Below are 27,604 nucleotides of genomic sequence, written 5' to 3'. Positions count from 1 at the left end.
AACTGTTGTCCGTAGGACGGACGGACTCACATCGGAGAAGTTTATGGAGGACTTCTCCCAGGGGAGGGACCCCACGGGAGCAGGGGAAGGACTCCTCTCCCTGAGCAGCAGCAGAAACAACCCATGATGAACTGACCGTAATCCCCATTCTCATCTCCCTGCGCTGCTGGGGGGTGGGAGGAGGTAGAACTTGAGAAGAAAAGAGGGGGTGAGGGGAAAGTGGTTTTAAGATTTGTTTTACTTCTCGTTCCCCTGCTCTGATTCTGTTAGTAATAAATTTAATTAAGATCCCCACTTTGAGTCTGTTTTGCCCGTGACAGTAATCAGTGACTGATTTCTCCTGATCCTTATCTCAACTCATGAACCCTTTGCTATATTTTCTCTTCTCTGTCCAGCTGCAGAGGGGAGTGAAAGAGTGGCTTCAGCGGGTACCTGACATCCAGCCAGGGTCAACCCACTACAGGAAACAAAAAGAAAAGAAAATAATATGATTAAGACAGTTAAAGTTGGTGGGGAAATGATTACACTTTGAAAATATAGCAGGAATTATCACAAGGAAAGACAGACAGCTATTTAACCTGAAGAAAAGTACTCATTCAACAACAAGTAGGTATGGATTAGCCATTAAAATTTCTTTAGATCAGAAATTAGAAGACAATTTCTAATCAATGGTTAGAAGGTTCTAGGGCAGATTTTCAAACTAAATAGAGTCCAAAAAATTAATTAGTCTTTAGTTTACAAAGGCCACCATCTCATGTAGCCGCAGGTGACAGGCTGGGAGCAGACTCTGATCTGGGAGAGCTCTTACAACTTTATTTTGTTACTCATAATACAAAAAGAACTATAGTTAGCTTTAGTTTATCCAAAGTCAGATAGTAAAATTTAACCAAGTCCATAGCAAGAAAGTTTCAGATTCTGTACTGTGTCATTCTATCAAATACTTGTACAAGCCTACTTTTTAAATGTGTTTCTATTATTATATTGCAGGGCACGCCTACACAAATTGTAGAAAAGTGTCATATTGAAACACTTGAACTACCTACACTTAAGTGCTGTCAAATACGTTAAATTAAAAACAACAAGGTAAATCCACCACCAAAATCTGTCAAGAAATCCTACAGCTGATGGAGAAGTCTGCTGGCTATTGCAAGCTAGTTGGCTACATGGCCATCAAAAAAGCCAACTTCAAATAAGGCCCTGTTTGTTTAGGCACTAATCTGTTCAAGCTCACAGAAATAATTCCATTAAACTATGGATTGTATTAGAATTACTTAAAACTATTCCCAATTGCATAAGTTTAAAAGCCAAGAGAGTGTGTAAATTATATCAACATTTTTTCTCCCTCTACAAGCTGCAATGAAGTCTGAAATGTTAAACAAAGCACATTGGTGTATTATATCCTTCTCAAAGTCTGAAATGAAAAATTTTATTTTAGTTCCCTTTGCAGGACAGTTATAACCATGGGTTTAGAATACATGTATTGCAACACGTTTGCTCATTAAAAAAACACAAGTCCCTAACAACTGTTTTCTGCAGCAAGACAGTTCACAGTGTTACAAAAGGACTTATTTCTGGTCAGTGGGAAAAGTCACCAAAATCCACCTTGGACAGTCACACAGAAGTCTTCTGAAAGAAAGACTTCACATTGCTTGCAAATATCAAATGTGTGTATATTACAGCAGAATTTAGAACCCAAAGTACTAAATTATGATATATCTGTCTGTTTCATAAACAAAGTTGTTAACCATGAAGAAATTAAAGCTGAGCTGCTTTTTACCATGCCCAGCACAATTAGGTAATTGGGGACGCCACTCATTGGACTCCTGAATGCCCATCTTACTGTTATTCTGGAATTCCAATTAACTAACTGCTACAAAGTTTCTGCCATTAAATTAACTGTAATGAAATGCAGCAAAATTGTTTTCCCAGTGCCATGCCATCAGGTATTCAGACATATCCTAGTCTGTTACAAACATGACACATCCTCTTATTTGAGCATATTTAAATGAGATTTCGCTACACAATTTTTATTCATCTTTATCCATTTCCCCTTTTTCATCACTTTGGTGATTAGCTGTCTGAGACCTTCTGCCCTTTAGACAATTGGCAAATGGACACCCATGCTATTTCTATCATAAATGACATCAAATCCTGGTATTCTACCCAGAAGCTATCATCTTAAATGTTTTTATTATCTATTTGTAATTTTTGTTATTTCCTTACTGTCATACCAGTTAATGTGAACAAGGAGAAAAGTCTCCACACGTAATGCATTCCATTTCTAAATTTAACAAACTGGGAATCATAACTTAAGCCTGTTAAATTTCCTTTGCAAAAACATACTTACAGAATGCCTTTTACTCACTAAACATAAGCAACAGGAGGAAAACTCATCAAAACTTTCAGAAATTTTTCATGTTACTACTAAAAATATTATGGTCATACTACAGTGCCTACAGAACTTATCACACATTTTGGCTCTGAGTTACAATAATTTTATACAAACAATATACCTAGGCTGAGGAAGGGAAAAAGCTGGTCCTCAATCCTGAGCATACATTTGCTCACTTCTTTAGATGTGAACAATGGACCCTAAAATCAGTGCCAGTGCCTTCAAAAGTATAAATGCTTTAATAGAAAGGGTTTCTAAAGTGCAACATCCCTTTCAGCACTATAAAGACGATTAATGAATGTTTTCACAACCTTACAGTAATTTTTTCATAACTTAAGGACAGTTTTTCATTAATCTATGTCAAAAAAAAATCCCCAGAACAAAAAATGGACAGGGTGTTTATTATACTTAGATCCCATGATCATGGCTTATTTCTGTTACACCTACAACCTCTGCCCAATCTAGAAGAAGAAATTCACAACTACTTTTTGTCTCCAAAGCAAAGGTGATTATGCAAATTCTGGAACTCACAAAGAGTTCTCCAGAAACTGGGTTTTTGTTTGGTGGTTAAAGAGCATATTTTTCATTTCATGATGCCTAAGGAAAACAGCCTGTCTTTTTTTTTTTTGTGTCACTGGCTTTAATCAGTAACAAAGCAGGGTAGACAAACCCCTGCTTTTTCCGCTATGTCCCTGACATTGGTTTCTCCTACAAGGGAAGGAGGGAGGAACAGAAACCCATCCTTAGGCCAGCCTGCAGCTCCGGCTCCCACACGCTTCCCAATCCCAGTACTTTGCCCACAGGAGGGTAGTGTAAGCTAATTTCCGAGCAAGGGGCACGTTGCTAAAATCTACATCTCTCACGCAGAATACTCAGAAAAAGTGGCTGCTATTTAAAAGACACATCACTTGAATTTCAATTTCGGTACAAAGAAGAAAACGGCAGCGACGAGGCCGAGACAAATTCAATACGGGGTTTGGGGTTTGCTTTTTTTAACACGAGGGAAAAAAAAAGAAAAAAAAAGGAAAAAAAAAGACTGCAAACTACGTCTCTCCCTCTTCCCCTCACTCCCACCCTTAATTCTTGTTTTCTAGGTAGTGAGATTTTTCCAAGCCTCCTGGCCGGCCGCCAGCCCCGCGAAGGGAGCGGGAGGCGCTCCCCCCGCGGCCCCTCCCGGCAGCCCAAGGCGCCCGGCCTGACATGCTTTTCAAGGCGTGCTAGACTGCAGCGCAGACTTTCTGGCTCCACTTCCATTGTTTGCACGGCTGCTTTGCTCCTTATCCAGAGCGCGGATTAGCATAAGAATACTGTCTTCCCCCTCTGCAAGCCAGCTCCCCTCTAGAAGACCTCCACCCCTTTAAGAATAAACATGCGGTTGGGTTTCTTTTTCTTTTCTTTTTTTTTTATTTTCTCTTTAAATCCTCTTTTCCTATTCAAGGCTTGTAGAAACCAATAAAATAAATAGAACGCTAAACAAGCAAGGCTGACAAGGCTCAGAAATACCCGATTGCATAGATTAGTAATTACCAAGGTCAAAAGAGTCAACCTGATAATGCTATTCACGGAGCCCTCACTCCTCACACTCACGTTGTGAGCATGAAAGTTACTAAAGGAAATGCTTTCCAAACAGAGCTGATAATAAATAAGTTTAGGAAGGAGTAACAGAAAGAAGACCTTAATTCCCTTCGTTTTTTTTTTCTTATTTACACATGGAAGATGGAGTTTCAATTTATTAAGACCTGACAGGAAACATTACTTACAAAGACAATCCTCAGCCAAAAATACAAACCAACCCTTCCAAACAGAGTAGCGATGCCTTACACAGGGGAATCACTGCTGCCTTCTTACAAATCTGCAAACCCTTTCCCTATGGTATCTGACAAAGGGACTATGGTGTCCCTTTTAGAGCAAGTGACATGTGATCTAGTATTAAAAAAGGCCAACAGAAGAGCATTTCACAAGAAGCAAACTGTTTGCCCTCACAACGCTTAAAACTGTCAACACGGACATATTTTTTCGTTCTGCTACCCAGAAGATAACTGCTGTCAAAATTAATTCATACATCACTTCGTGAGCAAGATAAAAACATACTTGCAAATATTGCTTCATAAGCAAGCCACATAATTTTTAAATCATCAAATTCAGCACTCCCCATTGCAATAGGCAAGAGACGAGCTTTCTCTTAACAGTATTTGCTCGATACAAACAGCAGAGACAAGACTGGCAAGTTCAACATCATCATGATCTGCTAACATGAAATGCTGCTTGGCAAGGTGAGCCTTAATCCTCATTTTCCTCACCTGCTTGCCATGCCCACAGAAGCACTGTACTGTGCTGAGAGGAGAAACTCCCTGTCTAGCTGTTCCCATAAACCACTGCAAATAACACGCAGATATTCTCAAAAGAGTGGTCTCCATCAGTCTTCCAAAGAGGCATTTTAATAGCTGGATAGGATAAATAAATGAAATAGTAGATGCTGCTCCTTTACACTTCCCTAAAACACTGATGTGGCAGGAGAAAAAGATTTTTTAAGTGTTGATACTACAGAAACAAAATTTTAGATCAACGCGATTTGCAAATTACATTTAACTGCTAAGTTTGTTCTTCGTGTTTGTTATATTGCCCTTATAACTTAAAATGTCAACCTCTCTTATTCTTTCAAATTTTACTGAATAGTTGGTGGCTCTTCTGTCATCTGTGAGCCTTGACACTCACCCTAGAAACTCATGTTGGGATGTTTTTATAAGATTACAATCTTCAGGCACAAAACATGAGGAGGTTACCACCATCACTGCAAGAGCAAAAGAAGTGAGCAAGTATTGTCAGTGGCAAGTCCAGAGTAGCCTAAACTAGAATTAATGGCAGTTTAAATTAATATGCTGGGCTCTGAACAGCTGTGGCTGATGAGCTGCCACTTGCTGATACTGCCACAGAGGCACTGACCTCCAGGAAAAGAGCAAGGTGGACAGCTGGGGGTATTAACCTCACAAGCTGTCTCACTAGGAACTCCCAGAGCTTACAAGGAGAAGCCTGATACGTACAAGTAGGTTAACAAAGCTTCAAGGCCCAATAAAACAAGAAAAGAAAAGAAGGGGGGGGAAAGGAAAAAATAATAAATGCCCAAATCCATTTGAGAGCAAATACCTTGTAATTACAACATTAATTATCTTACTTAGAACCTGCAAAGTATTCAGATATTTTCAGTATCTGAGTGACAAATGGTAATGTGTAAAGCATGACATGCTCACATACAGTTATCTCACAGATACTGCAGATATTAAATTAGATTGCTATATTAAGAAAGTGCTTCCGCAGTACAAATACAAAATTAATTCTATGCTGCGTTCAGTCTCTGTTTGTATCTGCAATATTTAATTTTCAATGTGAAATATATAAGAAAGTATTAGTGCTCTGAGAAATATTTCCAGGACTTGAGATGTATGTGTTTGAGCTTTATCTTACCCTGTTAGTATTCTGCAAGTTTTGCCGAGATGAGAACCGATTTTAATGAAAATCGAAGTTAAACTCTCAGTGCACTGTAGATCTGCTGGGTTAAATAACTACAGAAACAACATGGTATGCACATGCACACAAACTACTCCTCAAGTTTAAACAACGTACTTTCATCAAATATAGCTTCAAAGACATTTCTAAATCCAAACACAGTGATCTTTCAATAAGTAGACAAGAGTTCAAAGGTAATGTTTACCTCAACAGTTATAGTCCCTTATTTCCCTGCACCCAAGTGCTAAAGGAATACTATTAATTTCTTTTCACACACAATTTAAAAGCAAACATGAGCTTTCTGGTCAATGAGATTAAAATATTTAGATTTCAATAGTTTTATTAGGAAGTTATTTGTATTCAAGCAATTATACCACTTCTCTCAGTGCAAAAACGTTATTTTAAACACACTAAAAGGTTTTTCAACACCTGTTGCACAGCAGAGCAAAGGATAGCAGAACATCAAGATGTAGGGTAGCAGCTTGGTTTTGTTTGGTTGGTTTGCAGATTATATCAACTTCACATTCAGCTAAAAAAATCCTCATTTTTTTTATTCAAATCTTTGCTTTTCTCTCCATATTGTAAGAACTAAAGAAACTAAGAAAGTGCAGAGATTATATGATATATCCCTTCTAATATGAATTTCACTTGGTTTCCTAATTTTCTATTTGTCCTTATGGCGTATGTCTTAAACTGCCCAGACTCACTACTACAGGAATGACCTGAACACTATTTTTATGGCAAATATTTCTCCCATTCCCCATCATCCTCAAACTTGAAGGTATCTCCTCTGATGTTTTAACAGTTCCTTGAGCGAAAAACCTTAAAAGTAAATCCATCTGTTTCCTAAGTCACCTCTTTGTTAACTTTGACAATTCAATTATTCCTCAGTCATTCAAGATCACATTCCTACAACTGTCTCATTCTTCCTTTTCTTACGTTACTTCTGTTAAGCCTGTTATTCCATCTAAGAGTAATTTATTCCTTCCACATCTCCACTATCCAAACATTCTTTCTTTCATGATTCTTTAGCTTACATTAATCACCTCCAATAGGACACAATTAAGGCTGATCCAAATTAAATCTGTGAAGGAAAAATTGAGGTTGCAGGAAAACCACAGATTCCATAACGGGAAGGAATTTTTTTTGCTAGTTGAGGAGAATACAGAATGATTTTTGGCAGAGAGAAAGGGGACAAAAAAAGGCATCATTATTGAACCTTCTCTACCAATTGTAATACCAATCCTTTATCACATCCTGAGTATTGTCCATTCCTCTTTGAGATTTTTCACACATTTGACTTAAGAATTGTACTGAAACAAAACCAGCAGATGCAATACTGTAGTAATACATTGGGTTTGGATGGCCAGGTTTTGGTAGCAGGGGGGCTACAGGGGTGGGTTCTGTGAGAAGCTGCCAGAAGCTCCCCCCATGTCCTGTAGAGCCAGTGCCAGCTGGTTCCAAGAGGGATCTACCTCTGGCCAAGGCTGGGCCAATCAGGAATGACAGTAACACCTCCGTGACAACATATTCAAGAAAGAAAAAAAGTTATTGTGCAGATGTAATTGCAGCCAGGGAAGAGAGGAGTGAGAATACATGGGAAGAACAACTATAGAGGCACCAAGGTCGGTGGAGAAAGAGGGGCAGGAGGTACTCCAGGCACCAGAGCTGAGGTTCCCCTGCAGCCCGTGGTGCAGCCCATGGTGAGGCAGCTGTGCCTCTGCAGCCCATGGAGGTCCACAGGGACGCAGAGATCCACCTGCAGCCCATGGAGGAGCCCACCCCAGAGCAGGTGAAAGCCTTTTCATACTGGATTCTGAATTCACCCAACTGACAAACAACAGCAAGAGCAGCCATTCTCGACGGTTCAAGACTTCCAAAAGATCTTTTCTTCCCAGTCAGAGGACTGGTGATCGTGTGCTTTCTTTCCATCAAACTGCATGCCCACATAAGGATTCAGCTATTTCTCAGTCTCTGGTTGAGTAACAGGCAGGGAAGGGGGAAAGGTACCATCTCCTGGTGTAGAGAAACAATAAAAACACCCAGAACCGTTGATGCTATTTTTAAGACTGATAAAACAAACTTTTTCCCCCTCTCCATTAAAAAAGTCTGATTAATTCACAGATCGGCAGTATCACCCAACAACAAATTTACTGAGGGGAGGGGAAACTGAGTAGATTGCAAGTGTAGATTTTTCAAATTCTATAACAATTCAAAGTGCACAGAATTCCAAGACACCTGTATAAATATCCCTCTTCTCAAACACTGCCATCTCAAAGACTTCCTCTGCACAGGCAGACCCCTTGATCATTTTACTTTCATTCCACTGAAAGCCTACGACTGGACTGTTTCTGTAAACTATTTCATATGCTTTACCTGACAATTGAAACAAATAATTCCTTTTCAAACACCAGCAGCTTGAAGAAACATGTTTGAATGAGAACAGGAATTTCACATCTCAGAACAACAAAAAGTGTTTGAAGCATGGTCAGGTGTAGCCATTTGAGAACCCTTCACTGTGGAAATTCTCCTAGCAATGGGACTATTGACCCCTCTATCATCGCTCTAACAGATTCAAATTTTCTGTAGCTAACTGCAAACATTTAAAATCTGTGAACAAGATGCCCTGCCTATATCAAAACCTTGGCAGAAAAACCTCCTCACTACTGTAAGCAAGCCACAGCTTCTAGGGAATTCAGATTAAAAATCATGACTGTGAGACTTCTGTTTTCTTCAAAAGTTATGTAAATATAACACACACAAATGCAGGAATATGCATAATTTTTTTCCCATGCAACTTGTGTATTTGATCATCCACATTCTTTTTTAATATGTGCTAAACAACACCTTGTTCTTCAGTTTTATTAGTAAATACAACTAAAGTGTTACTACTTTTTGGCATATAGCTGCCTCACCTGTCTTCTTTGTTTCTTTTTCAAGCCATTCCACTGTGAAATCAGCATATTCTTACTCTGCTTACTAATTTTCTAAGCAACTTCTGCTTAGTTCTAACTATAACCAGGAAACTTCCTAACAGCCTAAGACATGGTGCACACACCTAAGCTTTGTGCACTTGCATACAGTAGTTGAACCAGTGGTTTACATCTGTTCTTCCCTATGCATATAAATCACACCATTTCAATATTTGGATGATGTTATAGAAATAGCTACTGCTATTATCACATCAAGTCAGTGAGTGACAAAGCAGATGGAAGAAAAAAACCCCTTTTTTATATTAACCGGTATTGTTAAGAAGTTATCTTTCATTCTGAGTATTTCCAAAAGTGGTAAAATATTTAAAATTAACTGTCATATGACTAACCAGTTAATTAAAATGTACTTCCCAATTACTTTTCATCATAGGTACTTAAGCAAAGTAACAGAACTTAATACTTTAGTTTTAACAGATTCAAATTATTACTCAAGATTCTGCAATTCCTGTACTCTGTTGTAAACCCAAACCATACATATTTTAAGGACATGATAAAAGTATTCCTTCTTTACCTAGACTTGGCTATGGTACACAGTTAATTCTTTTCAAGGACAGTACATATCTGGTTTAGAAATAAGAAAATTAGCAAGTTTCTATTACTTCTAATGCTTTTATAGACATTAAGGATATTATAAAAAGACCCTAAATCAATCTTAAATTTTAGCAAGTTCACAAGTAGCTGTTTATTATTTTAAAATACATTGATTTTAATGAAATTCTGTATTAACTGCAACACTTTACAAACACTTCACCTAACATTTCATGAAACTTCTTGTAACATCATAACCTTGGTGGAACCTCTGGAGAAGGACATTCTTGACTTTTAAACCTAGATCAGAGTAACCTACTCCATAACTGACTACTGAAAACTGCTTCAGAACAGCACTATTTAGAAAGGAACCTTTACCTGTTTGGTTTTACCTCAAGGAAAAAAAAAAGGGAATGAAAAAAAGGAAAGAAAACAATAATAATCCATGTATTAATGTGTAGCAGAAAACCACATTTTACCATTCTTAATCTAAACAATAAATTAGAAAAAAAAAGTAAAAAAGGAAATCTTGTCTGTTTCTAATTACACATTCATGTTACAAAAATCTGGTTGCAAAACACATTCCTATCAATAGAAACATCTTCAGACTGTACTGTGAATGCATTCCCTGTACACTTTTCTCACTGTAAGATCTTAAATTAGTTCTCTATCCTACCCCATAAAATTCCCATCCTCAGATACAGAAATAAGATACAAAATTTAGCCTCCTCTTACTACACAGGAACTTTTCTAGATTTCTTTGAAATTTGTTGCCCATTACACTTTCAATGGGAGCTCCTGAGCCAAATGGAGCCAACACAAAAACGAAGGGATTCTCAGACAGCTTAATCTGACCTTCCTGAGCCTGACGGTCTTGGCCTAGCAATAGGGAAGGTTCTTGGTTTATGCAGTCTGAGATCAGGATGGTCACACTATTGGAACAACCTAGGGTAAGTCAGGGTAAATGGAAGTAAGGAAAGCCTGTTAGGAAGACGCCAAAGTGCCAGCAAAATATGTGACAGCACACTGCAGAACAGAGCAGCTCCAGAGTGGAACCACTGGCACTTCCTGTTTTGATCAAATGATTCACAAGATGACATGGACTTCTGGTTACTCCACTCCTGGAAAAATGCTTTGAGCCCACTGACCTGCATTTCCCATTTGTGGTTTGAGCCTGAAGTGGCTCAGCTTGTTTGTTATGGAATTAACTCCTAGCAAATAGTTTGCCACCAAGGAAATTCAATAGCAGCTAATTCAACCTTACCCAATAATTGTTTCCTAACTGAACAGAGATCTTAGGCAGTCTTGATGATTAATAAGAAAATCATTGCAGGAACACCTTCTTGTCACTGGCACCCTTTATTCTGAAACACCTGGCACATGTTCCTGGCTAATGAACAAGCTCCATCACATGAGAAAAGATGGTTCTACCACCACTGGTTGGGGAGGAGACAAAAATGAGAACTCTATGGACACTAGAAGCTGAAAAGTAGGGAGTTATTCCTAAATCATCAACTAATGTTATTGGTTCAGCAGTTGTACATTAGAGGTCTTTAATCTCTTCTAATTCACACCTTGCTGCAGGCAAGTCAAACTAAGGGAGTATTTTACATTTTAATGGGTGGTGGTGGGAAGTCATCCAAGTCCAGTTTTCAACATCCCAAAGAAAACAAAGTAATCATATGACCAAAGTCTTTATATTAAATAAAACAACAACACTACACAGGACACCAGTTCCAGAAGGGAATTAAGCATACACAGCCCTCCTGATCAGGTATAATATACTAGTCTGAGTTTCTCCAGTTGCATTGCACTAGAATTGCTTGCACAAACTCAGAGGTGCACCTGAAAGACAGATCTATTTACAATACTAAGATGTAAGAACATTTCACGCTGTCTCAAAATATAGAGCAGAATTAGCAAAAGAACAGTAAAGGACTGTATTCCAGAGATTCCCTATTAAAGAAATATAAAATAAACCATCTTGAGAACTATCAGAGAAACAGATACCCTTCATCAAACCTTTACATGGATGAGACAACCGAAGAGATTTAATTTCGATTTCTCTCTGTAAACCAACTAGGAACTAACAAATAAATTATCAAGCAGCAGTTTTAGATGCAAACAAGACACCTTTTGTATATGACAAATATTTAAAACTAAAACACTCACTTTCACTGGTTTTTGTGGGTGTCCAAAGTCATAAATGGGCTTAAAGATATACGTAAAGCAGGTCAGGCTATGAAATACAATACTGCTGATCTCTCACTCAGGAAGCACATAAAGTGTCTCATCAACACCTGGGACAATGTACTCTGTTCACATCTGGTGTTTATAGCATTTGCCTCTTCTGGCCTTGATGATGTTATTTTTTGTCTTTTGTCTTTGCCCCCTTGCTATTGAAATTCAAGTATAAAAGGTATGAAAACAAGAGGCAGTGCACAGGAGCAGAAGTAATTAGCAAGAGGACTTGTTTTTATTTGGTTCTGATAAGCTCCTTCTTCTTGCCATTTGTGTGTTTGTGGACTTACAAGCCCACAATCCCTAGTAAAAAAAGAATGAACTACGTCAAGATAGGGAAATTCCATGGTGGGAGTGTGGTGTTGCCACTCTATTTTTTTGCCAGATCAGCTATTTACATACAGGGAAAGCATAAAACAACCTCCCTCCCTCATCTGTTGCTAATACTACTACTCTTTAAAAGGACAATGAACCAGAAGGCAAAAAAGGTAACTTGTGAGGTGGTTGGGTGTGTGTGTTTTGTGTTTCCCTTTTTAAAATACCAGTGCATCCAGAATTTTCAACCCAACTGCATATACTCATGCCCTGCCTCTTGATACTGTAAAGCCTCTGTCCAGTCATATCAGGAATATAACAAACTAAAATAAACTAATAATCAACTAAAGTTTTAGTAACATTGATGACCAGACAGATTGTACCAAATAAAATTTGTCTGATACCGTAACTTTTTTCCAATGTGTCTTTGTACAACAGATGTCTCCACAGTTGATGCTGATTCGTCTTTATTCATAACTGAAATGTGGACAGAGATTAAATCAAACAGCTGTTTCAATATGGTATTAAAGACCGCCACTAGCATACAAAAACGTTGCTCAGAATTTTTTTATAAGAAAGATATGGTGGCTGCTTATCATATGCTTTTTATCCCTGAAATACTTGAAATAAGATTTTGCATGTGTTAACCTTACCTCAGAATTAGGAAACTGAATGAAACTGTATTGTACTTCAAGCTTCCTCCAGACTGTTTTCATCTGTACTTCCACTTCATTAGTTCAAAGGTGATATTATGGAAATGCATATTTCTATTGATCTGCAAAACACAAAGAGAATTTGATTAGAGAGAGATCTGAAGAAATTGTGTTGACAGTTTATGGTGTACAATGTGAGCTGCATATTGCAGATACTCATATCTGGAATTACAGAAACCTTCTGCTATTATGAGCTGCTCCCAGCTAGACAAAAACTTCTTAAGACTCATGCATTTCCAGAAGCTGCACAGTTGCAGTATATTTGTAAAATACTGACAAGAAAAACAATTTAAAAATAATTTTATTTATACTATGTCATTAATCACTCATCTATTAAAAAGATTCTAACAAAAACATTTCTAGCATTTAGATTAAATACACGTTTGTCTTGGATGAACGGTGATGTCAGGGAGGAAGGGTGCTAAAAATCTCTGTAGAGAGTTTTCCTACGAAAATAAGCCTTTCTAGTCTCTCCAGCCAGATTTGCAAGATATCAGGTTTCCAGTTTTAATTTTTTCTTTTAAAAAGTCAGCGACTAGAGAAAGGACATATTGGTGTTGGTGACACCAACAGAAAAAACAAACAATGCACCAGTCAATGTTTATTAAACACCAGAGAGTCTGTAGGACTGCAGCTTCACACCACAAATCCACTGGTGTCACCCCATTAGTTCCAGTACACAAGAAACTGCAATATACTGAAAAGTAATCAATAGGTTTACTGCAATTGCACACAGGTACAATTACTCCTGGGAAGAAAAAAGCAAAGATCTGGACAAAACTGGCAATGGGGTGGATTTGATTTTTCATTTGTGTTTTTAATGGTTGTACATCCAAGGACCAGAGGAAAGCATGGCACAGGCTCTTACCCAGCACTCTCAACAGCTGTGAGCCTTGCCTGCCTTGTGTCCAGTCCCAAGGCTTTCAGATGCACTGTGGAGAGGTAAGAGGGGCTTATCAGCTTTGTTAGTTTGATTCCACGATGAGCAGATGCCACCTATTGTCAACTATTCCCATTTTATCACTGTCACAATTTTTAAATGTTTCCATCATCCGAAGCTTTCAAGAAGATCCTACAAGAAATTTATAATTTAGAAGTCCCAGTCTTATGACTGTGATCTTAACCTTGAAAATAACACAAAGGCTTAAACACCACTAATCTGGCTATACTGTTAAAAAACACACAATCAATCTTACAGTGTAGAGATGTAAGGACATAGTTTTGAATACCAAGGCCAACAGTATGGGTACAGATGGAAAAATCACGTGCCTGCATGATTTCCAGCAGAGGGAGAGTTTCAGCATCCATTCTCCTCCTCTCTTCCTTTCTAAGCAGCATAAAGACCTTTACCATTACAAGAAGGTCAGAATACTTCTGTCTCCATGTCCATTTATAAGCACAGTTCCTCACACACTGAGGTTTAATAGTCTTGGTAATAAATAATAAATTTGTGCTCAATGGTAATCCGAAACCATCCTGAATATCAGATAGCACCAATTCTTAAAGACAACTGTCTCCTCTGAGCAGACAGGCTGACACTTGACTTATTTCTTCCATGGTAAAACTGAAAAAACATTCTGGCCATGAAATAGTGTTTGTGTAAATTGTCTTCCCTTTTTTAAAGTAAGTAAAGAATCTGTAAAATATATCCATCTCTTCTCCTCTCTCTAACCTAGGAATCTTCTGTTGGACTCCAGAAGAACAACAGACAGAAAAAACGTTGGTGTGCTTTCTGTTTTTACACCTCCAATCTCCCTGTATCCAGTATCTGCTTAATACAAAGTCCACTTTGTATTATTTAAAAAGGCCGCTTTACAAAGCAATGACATTTCTGGACACTGCTGCTCAGGTTTGTTTTGTTTTTAAAACCACGTCCTCCTAATAGTTTTCCAAACTCTCAAATTGATGAAGTAACTGTTCTCAATTCTGTAAGCATTCCCTGCCTCTCCTGACCCCAATCCCATGTATCAGATATCCAAGCTCTCTTACCAAACAAAACTATTTTGGTGAACTTCCTGATCTGCACGACTCTAGGTATGTCTACATTAGCATTTAATTCAAATCAGGATTGCACTTTTGAAGTCCATCTCCCAAACAACCCTATTTTCCTTGCTTTGCTTTACATTGCAAAGCAGCCATCAAGTACGTGAACCAGATTTCTGTTGAATAAAATTAGATCACAGAATGAGCTTCAGGTGTACATTGTACACGCTCCAACCACCAACAGGAATTCAGCCACAGAATCGGACCAGGACCAGCCTGAAATAAAACTCTCACCACCTGTAGAGCACGGATGCCAGGTTCTCAGCACCTGACAGATCTGATCCTATTACACCTCACTGCTTGGTAATGTGGACACAGACTCTTTTATGACTTACACAATTTGTGTGTCAGTTCCAAATTCATCTCTCCCTTTTTTAAAAGGGAAACTACAAAACCTCTGTCAGAAATGGGACAAGAGTTAATGATAATTATTAAATTATGTGAGAGACCTCACTGTGTTACTATTTCTTCCACTTCTTCATCAGCATCAAATGCTACTTGAGAACATACTTAATTTTATAAAATTCAATTTACTTAAATAATTATTTTTATACGGTTATCCAAACTGCTTAATTATTAATGTATAATTTTCAAAATGTTTAGTGCCATTCTCAATGGCATTTTCTAGACAAGTGCTATCAAGAACAAAATAAAACAAGTGAATTAATTATTTGCACAACTCTAAATTTATCAGAACTTCATATACTACAACAACCATAAGAGGCATAAATTCAAATGTAAAGCCTCACACTGCTTGTCACTAGTAACATATTAAATCCACAAATTTATCTACAAATTTTTTTCAGTGCTAAGATTAAATCTGAGATCCTCATATACTATTAACTGAAAAATATCAGCACTCAATCTGGGAAAAGAATAATCTGAATTATATGAATACAGTAGCTACCTAGCTAACTCAGAAAAATGTAGATTTTCTGCCACTGGCAGTCCCAGAATATCTAAATTGGGTTCATTTAAATCTCATTCAGGAGGGAGGGGGTTGGAGAGGTACAGGTGGTCACTTTGCTAACAGAGAGTGCAGGAATCAACAGCTCTAAGTAGGACAGACAGACAGACAGACAGCAGGGACTTGCAATGGCAAAGCTCCAGTCAGACTGACTCACTTTGAAGAGAAAACTCTACTCAGGCTGTGGTTCCTTTTTTCTTGTCTTGCCACTTATCTCTAGTTACTACTTCCCTTCTCAGTAGTTCCAGTTTCTTCAGTTCCAGGGCCACATTAAACTCATTCCTTCACCTGTCTCTTCTTTTGATGCCAAAAACTTTCCAGGCACTTGACTTTCTGTTCCTCTGATTCATTCCCACTTTGTCCCAACTGCCTCACCAGTTTTTAGCTGAATGACTTTATTCATCTTAAATTATCCCTTTCTCACAAAGGACCGTGCTACCTGTCAAATACAGCATGTATTGAAGGAACATAAGTTTGGAAAGTAACTTTAATCAAAGTAACATAACAGTTAAAGTGATTCAATAGCAATTAAGTATCTGATCATACAAGGACTCATCTGTACAGATCACGGGTTAAATACTTGACCATTCACTCCAGCTTCCAGTTACTTCTTTCCTGCTCTTTCACTTCCTCCAGCCATCAGCATGTCACTTCTGCAGGGTAGCTGTTCAGCTAATCATACCTTTACTTCAATTTATGAAACAGAACTTGTTTTAAAGGTTCTGTAAGTTCAGATCATGGCACAGACATGGCCTAGGGTGATATCAGACAAACAGTTAAATAAAAAAAAAAACCCAGGGGCAATAACCTCAAGCATCTGAGACTTGGGGTGGGAGCAAAAGGGAAAAGAAGAAAAGCATGTGGTGCTCTAAATATGTTTCTGTGTGCAGGGTCAGAGTTGGAGGCAGCTGAGGGCTCTGTTAACCAGAGATGGGAGAAGTTTCAGATGCAAAGTTAATCCTTTTCAGGTAAACTAAAGTCCTGAACAATAGGCTTTTTGTTAGAAATCTATGCACAATGAAAATACACTGCAGACCCATATGGCAGCCTAGAAGATGCTTCAGTTAACAGCTTCATGAATGCTACTGAAAAACTTAGCCAGAGCTGCTGTAACCCAGAGAGAGTTTGAAAAACTGTGAGTATATTGCTTTTACAGGACTATTACTACTGTGAAATATGAATTTTGTAAAGGGAAAGCAGCCATAATCAAATTTCCAAATCCTACTTCAAAGTTCATATCCAAAGATAGGAATTCATTAAGGAAACCCTTTTCAACAAATCTGCATGCGAGAAAAACCCCCACAGCACACCGGGAAAAGCAAATGTCACACCACCCGAGCAAATTTGGGGCTGGGTGGGTTTGTCTGTGAAACAGAAGGTATATGAGCAAGAACATCTCATTGAACAGAGATCACTTCCAAACCCAGTGAAATAAAATGAATTGGCTGAACAAGCACATCACTTTCCAGTCTCTGGACACCACGTTTTCCAGGTAGCAAGAGGGGAAATAAGAGCATGAGATATGGTTAAAGAACATTTCTCCAATCTTTGAAGCAACAAAATTGTTCAAAATCACTCAAGTAAAAACACACCTACATGAAAGCTAACTTTTAAAATTAATTTTATGCCTGCATTCCCTTGAGTTTTAATAAACAATCATTAAGTTATTCTTGCAAGGTATTAAAAATGCAAGGAGTTATATAACATTCAAGCACTGCATGTCATATAATTCTTCACATCGATATTACAGTGGTTTGGCCTTCCTATATAACTAGTCAAAACTCTAAGATCAGTTCAGCATGCTACTGATCTTTCCAGCACTTCCAGGTTGTTCTTGGATCCTTGATGGCAAAAAGAATTTCTACTAATTTGTGAGGAAGTTTATAGAACTTCAGAAATACTATCCTGGAATAGTTTGAAGGAAACAAGACATCACACAGAAATAGTACAGACTTAACATCATTTCAGTAGTGATCTAACCTGGCTGGTCGGTTGTGTAGGCAGGTAGAATAATGAATGAGTGCTGCTGCCACTAATGGCAAAAACTCTTGATTAACCTTCCATTTCCAGTCTGACAGAAAATATACGATGAATCTATATAATTTAAAAAAAAACAACAACAAAAACAAACAACTAAAAATCTACAACTGCTTTTCTTTAAGTCAGGTCACCCTCTTTTTTGAGAAAAAAATTCTTCTCTATCAGAGCCATACAACTTTCCAGTTACTGACACCAGATTTCCATTTTGTGAACGTTACTAGCTAGAAGTTAAATAAAAGGACTAGGCCTAGCATAGTGACATCATTTTTCTGCAGAACAGAGACAGCTGCTTTTCCAGGTTCTTAAACAATTTGTCTGCTCAAGAGGTATCAGAGGACATCATTTGGCCCCTTTACACAGTAGGGGAGAATCTGTGCCCTAGAACAACCAGAACTTTCCCTTCTGAGCACACATCCTGAACAGGTGGTATCTGAAGGACCTGTTTCACTGTTTCACAACTAAGCACTCTCCCTGCCTTTGTTGCACATTTTTGCTTTCATCATCTTCAGTTTCCTGCTGCCATATAAGACAAAATGTTCTACACAATCAAGCTCCTGAAAAATCATTGCCCCAAGGCATATCTAGAAGTATTAGAGCACAAATAAATTCCTGAGTAAGGTGGGTCTGTGCAGTACCAGACAGACAGAATGCATCTTCCAGAATGACACAAGCCTGCATAACTCACAATGCCCCATACTCTCCACAGCATCTAGTGACACAAGGAATTCATTATCAGGGCCATGAGAATCCAGGAATAAGCCTCAGCAGAAGGGCCAGAAAATTCCACCAGGCTTTTACTTTGCCCTGGCAGATGTAATTTTCTATAGCAGAAAGAGTCTAAGCCTCCTGATTTCTTAGAGGGTATCTTGAGTATTTTATTTTGGCATGTGTAATTGCATCATCTGGACTCATCCCCAGGACTCCACAGCCTGCTGTGCTGTGAGAGCAGGCTCTGCGCTCCCACTGAAGCCACAGGATTCCTCCCAGTCATCTTAAATGTTCTTCATCCCGTGAGCCAGTAGAAGCTGAAAAATCAGCTCACTCCAAACTTTGGAGCAAAAAGCAATCTGACAACAGCTTGCTGTTATAAGAAAAGCAGGTATATAGCAGGTCACCCTCAAAAGGAAAGCCATCAGCCTGCAGATGGTGACGCATCAAAGCCACCAGTTCATTCAGCGCAGAGAGGTGGAGTCAGAATCTGACTTGTCAAGGTTTGTCAAATAACAACTGGCTAAAGCCTTCACTGTGCAACTCCTTTCATCATATCCCACAGCTCTCAAAGTATCCAAAACCATTTATCTAAAAAATACCTTTGCATTTCAAGACAGATGTAAAATTCAATTGTTTTACCTCAGCTTTGGAGATATCCATTCCAAAGCTCCTCCAACCACAATCTCAGCTTCCTCTTGGGATACAATTAACAGTCTCCTGATGCACCTGACATCCCTGGAAGCATAAGGCTAGTTGGGATATGACTGACTTCATAAGCCTTCCTGAGTCGCAAAAATTTATCAAAACCCCCAAAACTGGGCTCTGTGCTGTTCAGCCATCAGGCAAATTTCACAGTCACCTTTCCCAGCGTGCTCCAGACCCTCGCTGGGCCGTGCTTGCCACCTGGCTAATAGGTTGCCTCGTGTGGATGGAAGCAACAATAAAATTTGATCACTTGGCACACAGACTCCGAGGCGCGCATTCTTATCATCATACTGATCCCGGGAATGCTGCCCAGACTGCAATTCTCTGTGACAAACGAGCCAATGAAATTTAGCTTCTGCCTGTCTCGTGGGACATATTAGACCACATTCTGATAGGTGATCCTCTTTTCCCTCCCCCTATGATTCCTGCAAAAGGTCAAGTATTTCTCCAATTTGTCTTTTTTACAGAGTAATTCAAATAGTGAGAAACACTTTCAGTAACCCTTTGAGTTAAAAAGAAAAACATTTCTGCTACAACTTTAAAATCTCATGGTCTTGTGCACTATCAAAATACTACAGGGCAAACAATTTCAAAACTACACTAATGTTCTATCACATTGCCTTATATCTCTGTGTATGTAGAATTAATATTTCTTTTCTTTCCTTTCAAAATTTAAATGTTAAATTAAAAAATTTAAAATTTTTTAATAGTGTGGTGGGTTGACCCAGGCTGGATGCCAGGTGCCCACCAAATCTGCTCTGTCACTGCCCTCCTCAGCTAAACAGGGAGAGGAAATACAATAAAAGGTTCATGGGTCGAGATAAGGACAGGGAGAGATCACTCACTGATTAATGTCACAGGCAAAACAGGCTCAATTTGGGAAAATTAGTTTAATATATTACCAATGAAATTGCAGTAGGATAATGAGAAATAAAACTAAATCTTGAAAACAGCTTCACTTCACTTCATTCCCCCGTCCCTTTTTGGGCTTAACTCCCAACCTCTTTTACCTCCTCTTCTCCCTGCAAATGGCACAGGGGAACAGGGAATGGGGACTGCAGTCAGTTCACACACATTGTCTCTGCCAATCCTTCCTCCTCAGGGGGAGGATTCCTCACTCTTCTCCTGTTCCAGCATGGGATTCTTCTCACGCAAAAGAGTTCCCCCATGTAGCTCCCCCTCTCCCCCTGCTACCAAAACCCTGCTGTGCAAACCAAACACACCTGGGCAGAATCTCAAACACAGGTTGCAGGGTTGCTAACTTCTGACAAGGAACACAGGTCACAGGAACACATAGCTGGGAATGAGAAAACTTTCCAAGAAGATCACTGCCTTCAGCAAACCACTAAGTTAGAGCCATCATCTCAACAGCTCTGAACACATGGAGGCATGACAGATTCTTTAAGGAAATCTGGAGACATCTCAGACACCCCCCCCATCACCAAATGGTTAAAAGCCTTCACCATAAGCAGACCTATCAAGTACAGAAGTTTTCCTACAAAAGAGCACATGGACTACAGTCTAACATTCAAGAGAGTAAAATAACACTCCTGGGGGAACCAACACAACATGTGCTGGAGCTAAAAAACTTTTTCTTTCAGATATGAGAATACAAACTTATCTAGACATTTTGGCAGTTTAAACAGAGTTTAAGTACTACGAGTCCTTATAATTAATGTTCTTCTAAAAAATGATAAAACCATTTTATTAGCTCAAAAATGTTTCTCACTACAAGCAAAACAAATACCTATGGCTCCATCGTATTTTGGTCTTTCACAAAAGAACATTGAAACTGTGAACGCTTTCCCCTGTTGGGTCTGACAGACAGAACACAGTTGAAGGCCAGCCATCAAGCATTTTAGTTGTCAGCAATGAGAACTATTCAAAAAGAGCATGGAAACCTTTAGGTCCAGAACTTAGCAGCTGGCACAGACATGAAGTTGAACTTTTTTCCCCTCCTGGAGTCATAAAAACGTACATATTCTATTAAATGGCCTATACTGAAACCAAAATCCTATTGGCATAGGAGCAGAAAAGCACAGAATACTTGCCTCACCCAATAAAATCTGTTGAAGTTCTGTTGAAACATATAAACCTTAAAATCTGCATTTGTTTCCACCATTGTAAAGTAAAATGAAAGAATCAGTCAACTATCATTAAATTTTAAAATCGGAGGTGACTACAAAAGCAAGGGAAGTACATTGAGATGAAATCTGTGCAATGTGCATCATATGAAGAATACAGAGAAGAGTGTTTGTACTTACACACTAAACCCTAAATTTAGGCTCCTATTGATGTAGTCCTTAGTGATAAAAAGGATAATGCATGCTTTATTTTCTCTAACTGATTAGTCATTCTTTAATCAACACTGAAATTTTATTAATATGTACTGCAAAGTGTTTTCCTTCAGACTAGTTGTGACTTATATTGCTTTGGGAAAAACTGACTATGAGGATGCTCAAATAAGAAGCAGATGGGGAGGTTTAGAATGCTGCAAAATATCTGTGCATCCTTTGGAAATCCACATTACATCCAGTCTCCTGCTTTTTTTTAGAAGTCACTAACTATATAATACTACGCAGTAAACCAAAAAGAAAGGCACATAAAAATATTTCAAAGTATTCAAGACAACTTCAGAATTCATCTACTCCAAATATACTACCTAAGATTTAGGTATTTTCATAGATCCTTTTGGATAAAACTTCAGACAGTCATAAGCCCACATTCTAATGCTCAGTGTTCTGCATGGTTATCTACAGGGATTTTCTGGTCTTCCACAATTAATTGAAGTTACAGAGGCAACTGTAAGTCTTTGGCAGAGAAGACACAGAACTAAATGTTTTACCATTTTTGTAATTCAATTGTACAAAACCCCCTACCTTTCTATATATAAAGAGTACTTTATAATCCAGAAAACCATACGAAATTACCTTGGCAGCACTTGATTGTATCTCATCTCAAGCAGAGTGAGCTTTCCTTCATCTGTTTACAGGGTAGTACTTTTCCCGATACAGTAAGGCCAACTTGATATTCAGACAACTAAATACTATCCCCAGAAAACACAAGTCATCTTTTTTTTTTTTTGCAAAAGTGGTTACACATCAGAAAGCTATAATTATGGAATCAGAACTCTTTTATTGAGATGTTTGTACTAGGGACTTATTCCTGCAGACTTGGTCCCTGAAATTTCTTCAAACATTGTTATTTCAGAGGAAAAAACCAAATTAATTAGGGAATTTAGAATCATGGAATATCCTCAGATGTACAGGACCCATAAGGATCACTGAAGTCCAACTCCTGGCCCTGCACAGGACCATCCCCAAGAGTCACACCATGTGCCCGAGAGCATTGTCCAAATGCTTCTTGAACTCTGTCAGGTTTGGTGCTGTGACCACTGCCCTGGGGAGCCTGTTCAGTGCCCAACCACCCTCTGGTGGAAGAACCTTTTCCCAATGTTCAACCTAAACCTCCCCTCACACAACTTCAGGCCAGTCCCTCAGTTTCTGTCACTGGTCACCACAGAGGGAAGAGCAGTGCCTGCCCCTCCTCTTCCCCTCACGAGTTGTGCCTCCAATGAGGTCTCGCCTCAGGCTCCTCTTCTCCAGCCGAACAGACCAAGTGCCCTCAGCCGTTTCTCATACGGCTTCCCCTCAGGGCCCTTCACCTTCCTTGTCCTCCCTTTGGATGCTCTCTAATGGCTTTATATCCTTCTTGTATTGAGGTGCCCAAAACTCTGCACACGATATTCAAGGTGAGGCCATGGCAGCAGAGCAGAGAGGAACAATCACCTCCCTTGACCAGGCCAGCAATGCTGTGCCTGATGCACAGTTAGAAGAAAAGTCTCAAGTAATAAAACACAGTGCATATTAGTAAAGTATCCTTTACTCATCAGATTTTAGAAGACATGACCATAAAAAGAATTTACACTCTTACACTTGCATGATGATACAGAACTTGCTTTGCCAGTCTAAACTCAGGCCACCATGTCCTCAAAATCTGCCCCAGTCGAGGTAAACAGGTTGCAGTAGGGCAATGCTGCATCACATGGCAAGCAATACACATGGGTATTTCAGTGTAGAGACTTGGGTGCTCAAAAATCCTCAGCCATTTCAGCTACCAAGTCTAACAATTATTCATTTAGAACGCTAGAATGTGATACTGCCACCAAATCACAGACCCTTTCAACCTGACCTAAGATTTCTAATGACAGATTTCTGAAATGCTACATCCAGAATAGACCTGAAGGGCACAGGAGAACACAGGGCAGAAAAACTCTTGGACATGCTATACACTTACCTAATATCTAATCCAGCCTCTCGCATTTCCTACTGATTTATATATTCAGAAGTAACGGTAAAGAATTCCAGTTCAGATCATCTTAAATTCTCTTTTCCAAATGGAGAGGAGTACTGGAGTCCTCACCAAGGATTTGAAACAAAACTAAGCTGTCTTTTTTTTTTTTCTCCCTAGCAAAGGCATAATTAAAAAAAAAATTGTGGTAAAAAGTGGTGACAGGCCACTTGCAGAGAACAATGCAGATCTCTTCTGGTTAACTGCCTGGGAACAGGTTCATTTCATATACCAACACCACCTTCTGGGAACAAATACTGAAAAACACGGGCTGTATCCTGAACACAAAAGGACTTTAAAAGAATGGCTAAATAAAATCCATGGCTTCTTCAACCAGGGAGAGGTTTTTGTCAACAAAGCTCTACAGGCACCAAAGGTGTGCTCCTACCCATCTGCTTAAGCTGAGAACTCCGACATACCTGGTATTCTGCACACGCTCTGACAACACTGACATATGCTAACAAACCTAACTGACAGCTGCTATCTTTCAGACACATTTTAATACACTAACCTAGAAGTTAAGGCATCATCCTACAAGTTGTGGATGAACATGGTGTTCCCAAGATGGACCTGATGAGTACAAGCAATCATTCTCTGCTGCACTTGGTAAAGATGTGTCACTTTGCAGAGATCAGCACAAAGCTCACAAGAAGAAGGGGCAAGAGAGAAAAGAAGCAAAATTTGGTTTTTAGCCAATTAAGCCCACTTGGGGTTGGGTTAAGACTCCTGAAATATGACCACAGTTTTAATATCTGCTTTACAGCAAAACACACTCCAAATGAGAAATTATCTTGGGAGTTAGAGAAAGTAAGTTAGACTTCAGTGTCTGTGTTCCAGAGTGGCATGAAAAATAATATAAAAGCTTTTCCATCAACATTGAGAGACACCATCAGAGAAATATGAGTGAGCATTTGTGATACTTATTGTTCAATAATGTTTTTGAAAAATTCATGTTTATTTTAGTTCTGGAAAGCTTGCACTGCTGCAAGAAACCTAAGATACTTGACATTGTTGCTTTAATGTGACTTCTAACAAAAAAAAGAACAAAAACAGACCCACAAAACCCAAAACCCTCTGATTCTAGCAGCTTTTTCTATTTACTGAAGGCACAAGAGCCAGCAGCTGACATTTGAATCTCATCTAAATTCAAACAGGAAATACACTTTAAAGAGTTATCAATTATAGGCTGATTCAGCCATGATGCAGTGGATTCTCCATCCTGAGAAGATTTCTAAAGGCACAGTTAAGTGTATTTATAGCACACTGGGCTAGGAATTTATGTTGGTTTCCTTTTGGCCTCAAGTCCATGAACAGAGAACACTCACAAGTAGAGTTCCTCAAACCTGAAAACAGCAAACACACTGCTCAGCCCAACCAAGCAGAGCTTCCCATACACAGAACCACTGTGAAATTTGTGGAGACAAAGTTCCATTGCACGGAGCATGGACCATCACATGAAGACCTTTTATCTTTCAATAACTCTCCCATTTGTGGCTCATTAATAATAACTAAACTTTTAAAAAAAAGACCTTTGAAATAAGATGAAAGTAGAGCTATTTCAGATGTATAAATTATTACACCATGTTACATATATCTTTCAACAAAAAGCTAAAATAAGTTTTACAGATACTCTTTAAAGTATTAATTACCCTAAGTAATTGCTGCTCCATTTTTTTTCTGGTAGAAAGGAAAACAGAGCATCTTTATATGTTCCCTTATCTATTCCATTTCCTACTCAAATAAGTGAATAAAATTCTTATTTTAGCCAAGGAAAAATGAAAAAAAGAAGTTTGAATATGGAGGTAATCTCTGTCCTTCTCTACACTGAGAATCAACTGGATTCTATTAAACCATCCAGAAGCTACCAGGGTCAACAGATAAATAAAAGAACCAGCAAAATGTTTAACACTGGTAGCTTCTTTATTGGTTGTGCTAAAGCTCTATGTAAACCTCAGATGATGTAACACTTCAGGTACCTGACATCCATCCATCTCTTCCTCAAATGGAATTCAGACACATTGAGGTACGTGCTCGAGTGAAACTTGTATATGACTTATAAACTTCACTACCAGGAGCACTCCTTGGAATATTTTCCTACTTTAAATAGACAACAACAATGCAACTGAAGTATCAGTCTTCAGATGGGCCTTTTCAACGTAACAATTTCCACTGAACCAGAAAGGCATTGAATTTCCTTACTCCTTGAAGAAACAAATTTCAGTCCACTAATGACTTACTGGAACTTCAGCATTCCCTGTCTGAGAAGAATACAAGACACTTGCAAGTGCTGATGGATTTCAACACTGGATAGTTTCCAAGATTATTCACTGAAAAGAGAAAAGCATCCCAGTTCAGGACAGCAGTTTCCTTATTCAGGTAAAGAAAGCTGAAAGGCTGCCCAAGAGCAAATTGAAAGTAAACAACAGAAAAAAGTCAGATTTTCCTGAAGGGTTTTATAAGGGATGGATTGGTTATTTCATTTTGCCTGTTTTCTTTTTACAGCAAGGTACACAAATTAAAACTCCCATATGTATACCATATAATGAAACAAGACTGTAAAAAGAAGAGATACATACACGCTATCATGGCAACTTGTGCTTGTTCAAATCTAAAATGTAATTGTTCAAACAAACAATTGCAGGAAAAAGGTACAGGCTATGGATCTAAAATTTATAAGATTGCATGTCTAACAAAGTCAAGGAAGAACAGGTTCAATATTCCTGTTTTTTTCGAATGTAAAAGAATATCCCTTCCTTATAAACCACAGAATGTTTGGAAGGATGAAACGACCTTCCACCTCTTTATAAGCAGCTTTGAAAATGACTTAAATTGGCACAGAATTCCATAGCCATGCAGCAGCAGGCTCTGTTAACAGGAGTATCTCTCACATTGCCCCGCTGAAGTACACAGCTTTCCTAACCATCAGCCCTACTAAATCAGCCCAGGGTCAAAAACGGGTTACTTTCTGGAGAATGCATTAACAGTGGAAGATTCTGCAAAAGAAAATATATACCCCAGCTATGTCCTTGCATTTACTTCAAGTGATTTATTCAAGTATACGTGACTGCAAGTCAGGAAACAGCTTTCAAGCACACAAGGAAGTCTGGAAAGTCTGACTTGGTTCTGCTGTCTCTAGAAGAGTCAAAAGATAAAACAATAAGAGCTACTAAAGTGAGCAGAAATAAATGAGTATGTTTAAAGAGAAGTTCTGCTGAATAAAAGCAGTATGCTTGCACATTCCTTCTAACATTAGTGTATTCTCAAAAATAAAATAGAACAAATATTTGAGTATATTTAAACAGAACCACACAACAACTCAATAACAAGCTTACAGCTCTTTATATTTAAAAAGAAAACAGAACTTGAAAGATCTAAGCCATGCAACTAAATCTTGATCAAAGCAGCAAGCAATCATATTCTGGCAGTCACTAGAGCAGATGCCTGCCATTAGTGTAATACAAGCATCTCCATAACCTAACTCATCCTTATTTAGAAAGAATATCTGGGGTAAGAAGAACAAAAAAAAAGAGTTTGGAGTTACAGGAAACACAGGAAAGGGCAAGCTCAAGATGCTGTAATATATTTTGCTGGTGCATATATGTCTGGAAATCAGGTGAGACCCAGAAATTCTGAAGTTCTTTTAAAATACAGGATGTCTGTCTCTAATAAACCAGAATGTTATATGATAAATCAGTGACCTGATCAAGCAAGTTTTAGATTGTCAAACTGCCAAAACCCCACGTAGATCAGACTGTATGGGCCTTGGTCTTTCCTAAAACCAGAGAAGGGAGTGTGGAACATAGGGAGGAAACGATGACAGGGCACACAGATATGTATGACCCCAAACAAAAACTCCTAATAGTGCCTTTGGACAGGACTGCTCACTCTTGCCAAGGCTTGCAGAATGGCCTTGGGCTATTTTGTGTTTCCTGAGTTCACTTAGGAGGGAGAGGGGCAACCCTCCAATACATACTCTTCAAAATCCAGCTCAAAAAGCTTAAAAATTCAAGCATTCAAGAATTCTCCTGATGAATGAAGAGCTTCTGGGCTTTTCTTGTATAGAGACTGACTCAGAGTAAGGCTTATCTCTTTGTCAACAACC

At 38.6% G+C, this 27,604-nt stretch overlaps 1 protein-coding gene across 2 annotated transcripts in view; it reads right to left on the bottom strand.

Moving 5' to 3' along the window:
• Positions 1–27,604, bottom strand: part of BMPR1A (bone morphogenetic protein receptor type 1A) — an 80,273-nt gene that overhangs the window by 29,650 nt on the left and 23,019 nt on the right. The window contains exons 2-3 of one of the 2 annotated variants that reach the window (XM_027698666.1): positions 15,854–16,135; positions 12,627–12,748 (exon numbers count right to left, since the gene is read on the bottom strand). The gene's annotated coding sequence lies outside the window, so the exon portion shown is untranslated. The remainder of the gene's footprint in view (positions 1–12,626; positions 12,749–15,853; positions 16,136–27,604) is intronic. The other variant, XM_027698665.1, reaches the window with a different exon arrangement.

This window comes from Neopelma chrysocephalum, unplaced genomic scaffold, assembly GCF_003984885.1.
Source record: "Neopelma chrysocephalum unplaced genomic scaffold, ASM398488v2 Primary Assembly neopelma1_131, whole genome shotgun sequence".
In the NCBI taxonomy this organism is placed as follows: domain Eukaryota; kingdom Metazoa; phylum Chordata; class Aves; order Passeriformes; family Pipridae; genus Neopelma; species Neopelma chrysocephalum.
Note: the sequence above shows the minus strand (reverse complement) of the source record. Positions and strands in the feature narration are given on the sequence as shown.